The sequence below is a fragment of the Pogona vitticeps genome, chromosome 9 (genome assembly GCF_051106095.1).
Source record: "Pogona vitticeps strain Pit_001003342236 chromosome 9, PviZW2.1, whole genome shotgun sequence".
Classification (NCBI taxonomy): Eukaryota; Metazoa; Chordata; class Lepidosauria; order Squamata; family Agamidae; genus Pogona; species Pogona vitticeps.
In genome coordinates, this window is record NC_135791.1 from 18,063,103 (window position 1) to 18,073,498 (window position 10,396).

Here is a 10,396-nt window from a genome sequence, read left to right on the forward strand (position 1 = left end):
AATAAATAAATAAATAAATAAATAAATAAATAAATAAATAAATAAATAAATAAATAAATAAAAACAAACACACACACACACACACACACACACACACACACACACACACAAATAAACAAATCACCCTTCACACAAGAAAAGTTTCGTCAAGCAGGGATTTACAATGGCGACCTTCCAGATGTGAGCAGCTCTACCTAGCATAGTCAATGATGAGGAATTGGGGGACTCCTGGTTCAAAAACATCTGGAGGGCCACAGTTACCCACATTTGTCCTTAGAGGGACACTTCTGAGGCCCTGCTCCATGCCAACTCTTTTCTCCTCAGTTCGGTGCCAGACGTGAACTCAGCAGAGAAATTACTTGAGGGCAGATGAGGGGAAAGTCCACAGGGACTTGAGCACAAGACAAGGAGGTTTTCTTCCATGTTTCTCTCACACATATCTATGTTGCTGTTAAAAAACAGGTTCTATTCTTCTCTTTTTATTTGGGTTCGGGAACCTGTGGTGCTCCAGATTACACTAGATTGCAAATCCAGTTAGCATGGCTAATGGTCAGGGATGATGGGCCTTAGAGCTCTCCCCTTTTGTATAAGAGTCGGGGCACGTGTAATTTTTTAAAAACTTGTTTTGTTTCAACACACCTTTCTCCCTGGGTTTCCGAGCTTGACTACTCTGTGTACAGCCACTCGGGAAGAGCATGAAGAGAAAGTCTAACCTACCTTACAAGGTTGTTGTGTGAGGGGAAAAAACAAATAGAGGAGGAAGACATACTATCCTGAGCTCCTGAGTAAGACAGGCAGGACACAAGAAAGAGATGTAACCAAGGATATGACTCCCTTAATAGTCCTGTATCCAGAGAATTTAAGAAAAAAAATCTTTGAAAACTGAACTTCTTAAGGGTTGTTGTACCAGAGATTATATTTGGGCCCTTCCCTTCTGCCACGTTTGTTTGTTTTCTACAATCATCCTCTACTGGGGGGGGAAGACTCCAGGCTTGTGTTTTTCCCCCCTAAAACCCTGAGAAATAATAGCAAGGACTGGAATCTAGTATAAAAGACACAGAAGAATTCTGTGCAATAAAGTCCCAAAACTACCAGCTCCCATTTGGTTTTGTTGATAATTCCAGATTCCAGCGGGGTTTTTTTAAAAAAATATTTATTTATTTATTGCTTTTGCAGCTGTGCTTTAACCCACAGTCCTTTGCCAATTCTGCTCCGTTTTCTTTGTACAGTAATATTATCTTCTTCTCAGAGTTTGAAAACAAAGAGGTGGAAACATCGTAAGTACCTTTGCTTTGTAAGGAGGGTGAAAGAAAAAGCATGATTTGATTCTAATGTTACAGGTGTAGCTCAAATTAATGTATTGATGAAGTGAGTATTTATTTTATTTTATTTTATTTGGTTTGTATACCACTCTACTCTGGGTGGTTTACCAGAATAAGACATAACCCTCCCCACAATCACTACCACCACCCCCAAACTACCCTATATAATAGCACAATGAACACTTCTTTTGAGTGATATTTAAATGTTAATTTAAGGGCATTTTTAGTGAATTTTTATAACAGTATTTATGTCATTCTCTTATCAGTCTTTGAAAGGGAATGACTTATTATTGTTGTTGTTATATCGTTATTGTTGTCATTATTGTTGCTGCTGTTGCTGTTTGTTGTTGTTGTTGTTATGATGATGATGATGATGATGATGATGATGATGATGATGATGCCCTGAATACTACAGCCCCATGAGGTTCTTTCAAGGTTTTACCCCAAGAAAACATATTTCCCCCATCTCTACCCTAGAGGTTTTTTAATTAATGAGAAGAATAATAAACAATGTAAGAAGTAATGCAAAGAGATACTTCCTAGTTACTGTAACGTAATAGGAGGGATTTTCTTTTAATCATCACCATTGTCTTAGATAGGGACGTGGTGGCGCTGTGGGTTAAACCGCAGAAGCCTTTGTGCTGTAAGGTCAGAAGACCAGCAGTCGTAAGATCGAATCCACGCGACGGAGTGAGCGCCCGTTGCTTGTCCCAGCTCCTGCCAACCTAGCGGTTCGAAAGCATGCAAATGCGAGTAGATAAATAGGGACCACCTCGGCGGGAAGGTCATGGCGTTCCATGTCTCTCACTGGCCATGTGACTACGGAAGATTGTCTTCGGACAAACGCTGGCTCTATGGCTTGGAGGCAGGGATGAGCACCGCGCCCTAGAGTCGGACACGACTGGACTACTATCATCTTAGAACTGTGGAGCTGGAAGGGACCTAATGAATTATTGAGTCCAGCCTCTGCTACCAGGTGCCTCAACCACTCCAGCAGTCCTAAAAACAAACATTCCTGTTATGTCCACTGACTGTTTTCGGCAGGCTGCTGCTTCAAATAGCAATTGCTGCTGCTCCATAGAAAGGGGCCAATGACGTACCACCAAAAACAAGACATGCATTACTAAAGGGGAGACTTATTTGCATAAAATCAAATATGCTAATTAACACATACAGATACAAAATCAGGAACAATGTTTAAAAACTTGCTGTGCGTCTCATTCCAGCAGAGAGCATAGTGACCAAGCGACCTGTCTACTTCCTATGTCTGCTGTTCTGGTGCTACCAGGGAATGAGAAGTTTCATGGTATTTGTTCTGTGCCCTGATGACGTCCCCCTCCTAAGTTTAGATGTTTTTAAAATAAGATGCAGCCTGAGTAGCCCTTTGAATGAACATTTTCAAACTAGGGAGAAAAAACACCTGTGGTCCTTATACACAATCTGAAGACAAGGTTAGACGGTATCTTTATTTCTTCTTTAGTTGTTACATCACTTTCCTGTTGTTCCTTTTATCTCTTGACTTCCTACGTTAGCATTCCAGTCCCCTATAATGAGAAGAACATCTTTCTTTGGTGTCAGTTCTAGAAGATGTTGTAAATCTTCATAGAATTGGTAAATTTCAGTCTCCTCAGCATCGGTGTTTGGTGCATAAACTTGGATGACTGTGATGTTGAAAGGTCTGCCTTGGATTCATATTGAAATCATTTTTGAGATTGTATCCCAGTACAGCTTTTCCCACACTTTTGTTGACTATGGGGGCTACTCCATTTCTTCTACGAGATTCTTGTCCACAGTAGCTCACATTTTAGTTCACTGACACCCAGGATGTCAATGTTTATTCTTGCCATCTCCTGTTTGACCACATCCAGCTTCCCAAGGTTCATAGATCTTACATTCAGGTTCCTATGCAGTATTTTTCTTTGCAGCATTGGATTTTCCTTTCACTTCCAGCCACGTTCGCAGCTGAGCATCCTTTTGGTTTTGGCCCAACCACTTCATTAGCTCTGGAACTACTTGTACTTGTTCTCCGGTCTTCCTCAGTAGCGTGTTGGACGCCTTCCGACCTGAGGGGCTCATCTTCCACCATCATATCTTTTAGCCTTTTGTTTCTGTCCATGGAGTTTTCTTGGCAAAGATACTGGAGTGGCTTGCCAGTTCCTGCTCCAGGTGGAACTCATTTAGTCAGAACTCTCCACTATGACCTGTCTGTCTTGGGTGTCCCTGAACGGCATAGCCCATAGCTTCTCTGAATGACTCAAACCCCTTCACCATGACAAGGCAGCAATCCATGAAGGCGGTTATCTTTGAATATCTGATTCAAAGATATCATCCATAAAATATTATGGAGGAGAGTTTTGTGGATACCCTGGACTGCTAGATAGAAGAACAATATGAACAAATCAAGCCCAAACTATCTTTAGAGACACAAATGTTAAAACTGAGGCTGTCCTACTTTGGGCACATCCTGAGAAGGCAGGATTCTCTAGAAAAGACAATAAGGCTGGGAAAGGTGGAAGGCAGCAGGAAAAGAGGGAAGACCAAATATGAGATGGGTCAACTCACTATAGGAAGCCACAGCCTAGAGTTGACTAGAGCAGAGCAAGGCAGTTGAAGACAGGAAATTTTGGACATCACTCATTCATAGGGTTGCTATGAGTCAGAGGCAACTTGATGACACATAATAACAAAATATCATAAGCAGTCGCTGGCTTTCAGCCCCTACAGAGATCTTCATCAGGCTGGGCATTACAGAGGTGGTGTACTTTCTTCTGTACCACCCCTTGCTGTTACGCCCAGCCTGATGAAGACTTCTGTCAGAGTTAAAAGCTAACTTCTGCTTCTTTTAATGTCTAGTAAAGGTATCACCCACTTTTAATGTTCAAAAAGAGAGCAACCTTCTTGCAGTCCTTAAACAGAGGATGGTTCTTCCTAAAAGAGAACACTGGGCCATCCTAAACAATGCCCTATGAGCTGCTACTTTGCCAGCTTGCCCCAATCCAGATCCTCCCTGTTGAACCCCTTCAGGAGCCTTTGCCTTTGGGTCTCTGGCATTTCACAACCAAGAGCTGGCGAGTGCACGAAAAGGGGGCAAAGTGTTATCAAGGCAAGCGCAGTGTCTCCTGGTTGAGGGAGATTAGGGGAGCTAAATTTGTTCTGCTTTGGCTCTGGGACAAGGGTGGGAGGAGACACTTGCCATGCACTGCCAACCAAAAAGTAAAAGGGGCAACTCAAGAAAAGCAAGGGGGGGGGAATTTGGATTGGAGTGATCGGCTCCCTCCTGAAATGACCAAGACGGCTTTGCAAATAAAATCACAAAAGACACCAAAAGATTGGGCAGAGGAGCATAACAACGCCCCTTGACAAAAATGAGAATGTAGATAGAAGAAACCACAACATTAAAAGTCATAATGGGGACCCTTCAAAAGGTCTTGTCATTAATTAGCACTATTCAAGCCTTCAGACTGAAGGCTGTGGCTTCATTCATTGAGTTAATCTATTCCTGCTGCCTTCAGCTTTTCCTAGCATTATTGCCTTCTCAGCCAGTCTTGTTTTCGCATGATATGCTCCAAGTACAACAGCCTCTGTTTAGGAATTTTCACTTCTAGACAGAATTCACATTTGATTTGATCTGGCACCCACTGATACGGTTTTCTGCTAATCCAGAATATCTGTAAAGCTCTCCTTCAATTTTAAGACCCATTCGCTCTGCGAAAGAGTTTCCCTCAGAAAAAAGAAATGATACTTGCAAGAAGCTTTTTTTTAATTTATGTGGATCAATCCAGCTGCCTGCTTTTTTGGATTCATTTTACAGGTGTGGCTACACCACGTGCCATGATGAGCACCTGTCCTTCAAAACTGATCACAGCACTATCGTCAGTCAGACTGGAGAAGTCAAGAAGATTTAAGAATTAATGACAGGCCATTGGTCCCATCTCTTTGCATGGGTTTTGCTGTTGTTGTTTTCACCAGGAGAACAAACCCCCGGGAAGTCTTGGGTAGAATGCAGAAAAGCTCAGCTGCAACCCTTCCATGCAGCCCCATCCTCTAGCTTGTTTTTGGACAGCACTGTCTAAATATACCAAGGCTGGCAGGATGCTGGAGTTATAAATATTCCCTGTACTCATCCTCCATGGCATCCAGCCCCACAGCTCTACTGGGGTTCATGCCAGTACAGAGCCTTCTCAAAGAAGGCAGATAACAACCAGACGACACACACAACCAGTGGAAAGCAGAAGGTGGAGAATGGTAAAAATTTTTGACATGGCTGACTAGGAGATAATGGGAGTTGTAGTCCAAAATATATATCGTATTTTTCGCACTATAAGACGCACTTTTTTCCACAAAACAGGGGGGTGGAAAGTCTGTGCGTCTTATGGAGTGAAGAAAACAGATTATTTTTCCCTGTTTTCTTCTAAAAATTTGGTGCGTCTTATGGAGAGGTGTGTCTTATGGAGCGAAAAATACGGTAATGTTTCTAGCTCAGATTAAAGCACAGCCTCAGTCTCTCATTCCTTGCTGGGAAAGTCCAGGGAACCAGATAATAACCAAGATGATAAATGGGGCAACCAGGACACTCTCTGGTGATGGGAAACTGCGGCTAATATTGCTTGTCAACTAATTTCTCCTTTTATATCCTGGCTGGAGAGCTGAGTGGTTTAGGGATCTGGCTGGGAGCCCAGAGGCTCGGAGGTCAATTCCACACTGTGGTTCCCCTCGAGGAGAAGAGGCGGCTTGTGAGACCTTGACCCAGCTGTGCAATCCCAGGTTGTCCCCAAAAGAAGGGAATGGTCAATCATTTTAAATTTTTTTTTGGTCTACCCAGAACACCCTGAAAAAGGGTTGGCATAAGTCAGAATTGACTTGATGGCCCATAATGATTATATTTATTCCAACAAGCTTTTAAGGCGACGTACAAGGCGCCCCCTCATGCCAGCTTAATCCTCACACCAGCAGCCCCCATATCAAAATCTCAACAGTAAGCAGGGCTGAGGGGCTCGGCTACAGAGAGAAAGAGCCAAGGTCATGGCTCACTGGGGACATGACGATCAAAAACCCAAGTCTCAATCCAACACGCCAGCTGCTATTCCGTGCCGGATGATAGCCCTCGCTCTTCGGTTTCCAAAGATTATCCAGAGCATGCAATAAATGAAGCACAAATTAAAGCATTAAGATATTAAAGCAGTAGGGAATCATCACCATCAAGTAGCAGAACATGAACAGCCCCTTTAACCCTCCTGACAATGGCTGGAAAGCTCAGTAATTTAGGTATCTGGCTACGGAGTCAAAGATGGAGAATTCAGTTGCCCACTGTGCCTCCAGAATAGCCAGCCTACGTGGCCTTGGGCAAGCTGGCCTGTCCCAGGATGCCTCCAGAAGAAGGGAATGGAAAACCACTTCTGAGTATTCCCTACCTGGAAATCTTAGAAACGGTCACCAAAAGTCAAATATTGACTCGACAGCACATTATTTTTAGGATACCCAGTATGGTGTAGTGGGTAGTGTGACAGACCAGGACTGTGGTTCAAATCTTTGCTCAGCCATGAAAACTCACTGGGGAGTTGGAACGGGTAAAACCACTCATTAAGCATCTCACTTTTGAAAGCCCTGTTAGGGTAGCAATAAGTCAGCCCTGACTTCAGAGCGCATAACAATAACAACAAACTCCCTGATGGAAAGGTTCGAAGAAGGAGAAACAAGACCTAATCAGCAATTTCCAAAGTGCCCGGCCTTATAAGAAGGCAAGTCTGTGAAAAGGAAGCGCAGGATAAAACCCCTTCCATGGCAGATGCAGTTGTTCCCCTTTTTACCAGGCATGGTGGGTGGTCCAAGCAGGGTGAGGATCTCCCCCTTGCTAAACCCATGAGCCGACAGTCCCTGCCACAATGGAAGAACGGAAGGGAGAGAAATAGCTGCTTGTTCAAAGCCAACCAGCAAATCCAGATCTATGAGCGTCCTCGTCTCAGAACTGCAGAGCTGGAAGGGACCCTATGAATCATCAAGTACGACTCCTGTCAAGGAGGAAACATGTGGAATTGAATGCCCAACCTTTGGCTCCACAGCCAGAGACCTCGGCCACTGAGCACTCCAGCAGTTCCACTTGTTGGATCTAATACAAACGTAGTTTTCACATCTGCAGACTTCAAGAAAAGTTCACACTTCCCCTCCGCAGCTTGCCAGCTGAAGGGCATTCTGTGGTTCAGCTGCCATGGACTCCCTTATGTGTTACAAAGTATTCTGGAATGCAGAGGACATGCTCAGATCATGCGCAGCACTGGCCACGCAAATACCTGCCTCTCCTTCTTTCAAAGCAATGTTTTGGACTACAATTCCTATAACCCCTATGCTGCCTGGGGATCATGGAAGGTGAAGTAAAGTACAGCAAGTCATTTTCAAAGCCCTGCCCCGTAATTATTCATTTTTCTCATTTAAGGAACACTTAAAATCTGGGAGCATCTTCAGTTTCCAGAGAACACACAAGGCCAGCTTTGTCGGATCAGATTAGATGTCCCTCTTTACTCCAGCATCCATTCTTCCCCGGTGGCCCAGCAGATGCAGCATCTAGTCCACAAGGAGGCCACAAAGGCATTAATCCTCTCTCGCTGCTGTTCTCCCAGTAACTGGCACTCGTGCCATAGGATCTCTGAACCAGAACCAGGTTCTGGAGAGAGAGACAAAGAGACTCTGTACTACAACCTCCATAATCCCCCAGCCATACCTCCTGGGAATCAAAGCCCAAAACTAACTTTTGCCAAACTTTGGTCTCCACGTGGAGGTTCAGAGCCTACAGGCATGATTCCCAGCATCCTTTCAAGAGATCACACATCATGATCCTGAACTTGTATGCGGTCTAAATCAGTCACACTCTCTCCACATCTTGTGACAGCCAACGGCATGAAACAGTTATATGCCATTTCCAGATTGCACAGTCTGTATATGAGAAATGGCCTCACAGGGTTTATTTACTCCAAGCAATCTGGATCTGGAATGGACTTCTTCATAATGCTATTAATAAGACAGTAAAAATAATGTCGCGTTTTTTCTTTTTAGGTCAAGCAAGCATTTCTAATCAACAGCTGGTCTTTCACGTGGTTGCCATGTTAACCTCCATCTCCGATTTAAACCATTTTCCTCTTGAGCGGTCTTCACCAATCTGTCACTGTTCCGGAATGGAGAGCGACAATTCCCAGCATCTCCAACCAACAAGTCCAAGCTGCCTGGGGGCCTCCACTCACTATAGTCCACAAATCCGGCCTGAACCAGAGTGGAGAGGGCTACTCTGGAAACACCTCCAGAGCATTTTCATGACTGACTCCGAACCACCAACAGGAAGGCTCACATTCAAAGAGAGCCTTTAAAGGTTGACAACAAGGTTGTCTCCTTTATTTTGCAGGGGTGGGTGGCTTCTGCTTCCTTTTGCTCCTTCTTGATACGTTTTTTAGAGCGGTGTGTTTCTTCCCCAGCAGCGAGGCAGGCCGGAATTCAACAGGTGAGGCTTTTCCCAAGTGAAAGCTTCACCCCTTGATTCTGTGCCAGCCTCACAGCTGTCACGGACAGAGAACTTTTGCGCAGGAGGAGGAGGCGACTCTGGCTCGGCTCCAAAATACCCAGCCCGCCCTACAGATCTTGAAATCACCCCAGTGACCTTTCCGAGCGCTTTCTCTCCACCACTTTTTTACACTTTTTCAGGAGCAGCCTGTTCTCACGCACCGACTCCCAGCAGACGGAGGTGGAGAAAAAGTTGGGCTTTGAGCTTTTTTTAAGCTAGAGTTTGTTTTTCGTAACCGTGAGAGAGAGAGAGACGGGGTGGGTGGGGAGAGAAGCAGACAGACAGAGAAGACCCGTTACATTGGCAAAAGGGGGCCAGCGCCTCCCCCGATCCCGGCTTCGGACAGCCCAGGAAGGTCCACCGAATCCGGCTTTCTCCCCGCTCTTAGCGACGGGTCACCCTCGACTTACCGGGGCAGCGCTTTCCGACGGTCAAGTGTCTCCTGCCTCCCGGACAAGAAGTACGCAGACCTTCACGACCCCTCCTCCTCTCTCTCTCTCTCGGCCACGCCGGCCTGGGAGTTCCCTTCTCCTCGACGTGCGTGTCCCTCGGGGCAGGGCTGTCTCCCGGCTCTCCACTCCCCACTTCGCCGCGCCACGGAGGACTCGCCCAGAGCTACGCGCACCCGAGTGGGCGTCGGAGGCACAGCTGGGGAAGGGTGGGAGGGAAGAAGGGAAAGGGGGACGGACAGGCCGGTCCTGGGCGGTCCCGAAGCGTGCAGGGGCCGGGCAGAAGTCCGGGGCAGCGGAGGAAAGGCGGGGGTGGGGGCCCGTCGGGCAAGCGTTTGGACCGGGCAACAGGCTGGAGATCCGGGCGGGAGGGGAGCGCTCCGGAGTTAGGCTGAAGCGGCGGGCGGACGACCGGGGTTTCCTGACACGCGTGTTGCACGCCGCGTCGTTAGGATTAACAGCTGCTTCGGAGGCTCTGGATGGTGTCCGCCCTCCTCTGACCCGCCCGCCCCCCCCCCCCGTCATTTGTCGAATGCCTCCAAAGCTTGACTTGAAGGAAAGTTTTTGACTCTTTTTGTCGGTGTCCGGCAACACTCTCCCAACTTCTGGCATGTTTTTCTCTAGCGTATATTTAACCTCGACAACAAACGCTGGGATATGTACATAAGTGCAGTTTTACCCGTCAGGAATGGATTCAGTTGGACTACTCTGAGCAGACAGGGTGGTGGCTCTTGTGCTTTCAAGCTGTTTCGTCTGACAGTCCTAGCTGAGTTTTTATAAAATCAATCAATCAATCAATCAATCAATCAATCAATCAATCAATCAATCAATCAATCAAGAAAGAAAGAAAGAAAGAAAGAAAGAAAGAAAGAAAGAAAGAAAGAAAGAAAGAAAGCACTACTCTGGGTGTTCTCTTATTTATTTATTTATTTATTTATTTATTTATTTATTTATTTATTTATTTATTTATTTATTTATTTATTCAATTTGTATCCCGCTTCCATTGGTGTGGTAGCACTACTCTGGGTGGGTGTTCTCATAAAAGAGAAAACACAAATGAAAATAGAAATATTAAAACT

General features: G+C 45.4%; 1 protein-coding gene across 1 annotated transcript in view; it reads right to left on the bottom strand.

Annotated features, from left to right (window-relative positions):
* Positions 1-9,531, bottom strand: part of LOC110090913 (phospholemman) — a 31,891-nt gene extending 22,360 nt beyond the window's left edge. The window contains exon 1 of the mRNA XM_020814792.3: positions 9,279-9,531. The gene's annotated coding sequence lies outside the window, so the exon portion shown is untranslated. The remainder of the gene's footprint in view (positions 1-9,278) is intronic.
* Between the last annotated feature and the right edge of the window lie 865 nt (positions 9,532-10,396).